Source organism: Oratosquilla oratoria, chromosome 43 (assembly GCF_046742065.1).
Source record: "Oratosquilla oratoria isolate Oo_2021 chromosome 43, ASM4674206v1, whole genome shotgun sequence".
NCBI classification, from domain to species: Eukaryota; Metazoa; Arthropoda; class Malacostraca; order Stomatopoda; family Squillidae; genus Oratosquilla; species Oratosquilla oratoria.
Genome location: NC_134819.1, coordinates 31,870,735 through 31,872,567, shown reverse-complemented (window position 1 = coordinate 31,872,567; position 1,833 = coordinate 31,870,735).

Genomic DNA, 1,833 nt, shown 5'->3' with positions numbered 1-1,833 from the left:
AAAAATTTACTTTGATTTTAAGGAAGTCACTGTACATAGGAATATATATGTATATATATATATATATTACAAACGATTACAAAGGCGGAGCATGCCGACAGGAGACCTTTTGATCCATATCTAGGTCGGATGCGAAAAAAAAAATCATATTAATATTAAAATAATAAATAAAAACTATAATAATATAAATAACAAATAAAACACATAAATAAATGCATAGGTATAGTTAAATAATAAACAAACAGGTAAATAGTAAATAATAATAAATTGACATAACTAATAATAAACGAAAATCAGACAGACAAATGATAACAAAACAAAAACAAATGATATAAGATAAATTATAATCATTACAGCATCTTGCTTAGGTATTTATCTAAATGATTCTTAAAGCTTCGAACTGAACTACATTGCACTACCTGTGCAGGAAGTTTATTCCATTCATTAACTACACGGTTGGCAAAGTTGTTTCTACCTACTTCCAAATTGAATCTATTTCCGGACAGTTTGAGACCATTGTTTCTTGTCTGATTCTCATTCAATGTGAAAATTTTGTCACTTTTGATGTATATATACATATACACATATATATATATATATATATATATATATATATATATAAAATGTTCAACAACAAAATATGTTTTTGATATTTTACTTTTTTCCCGTTATCGATTTATTTATCTACAATTTTCATTTCTATACTTATTCATTTCTTATATATTTTTTCTTTGTCTTGTGTCACTAGAGACTCTACCTTCACTTGAAGTGGCATCCTTAAATTCCTTGGCCACTGAGCGGCATTTAAGTATTCATTCCTTTCCGTGACATTCATACCATACCCTTTCATTACCGGGTAACTCGTCCTTTTATTCTATTTGTCCTATGGCGATTTCATTCATTTTCGTGGTTCCCCTGTGCTCGCACGTTGATGGGGTTAGATGGTAAATGTATACCAGGTTCACCCTTCACAAGAATGTTTCCGACATTACGTTAGCAGCGGGAAAATTGTAAAGCAGAATAAGAACGTCAAATCGCTGCAGAAAAGCTGGAGACACATTTTCATTTTTAATATTTTTGTTTGTTTGTTTATGTTTTTGTATGGTGGCCCCTTCCCCTATTGAGTACGCTTCTGGTACTGATGTTATAGAGAAGGTACGAGAATTTAAGAGAATCTCTCTCTCTCTCTCTCTCTCTCTCTCACACACACACACACACACACACACACACACACACACACACACACACACACACACACACACACACACACACACACACACACACATATACACACACACACATATACACACACACATACACACACACACATACACACACACACACTCTCTCTCTCACACACACACGCACATACACACAGACACACACACACACACAGACACACACACACACACAGACACACACACACACACACACACACACACACACACAGACACACACACACACACACACACACACACACACACACACACACACACACACACACACACACACACACACACACACACACACACACACACACACTCTCTCTCTCTCTCTCTCTCTCTCTCTCTCTCTCTCTCTCTCTCTCTCTCTATTTCTCTCTCTCTCTCTATCTATCTATCTCTATTTCTCTCTCTCTCTCTCTCTCTCTCTCTCTCTCTCTCTCTCTCTCTCTCTCTCTCTCTCTCTCTCTCTCTATCTATCTATCTCTACCTCTCTCTCTCTCTCTCTCTCTCTCTCTCTCTCTCTCTCTCTCTCTCTCTCTCTCTCTCTCTCTCTCTCTCTCCCTCTCTCTCACACACACACACACGTACACACACACAAAAAAAAAGA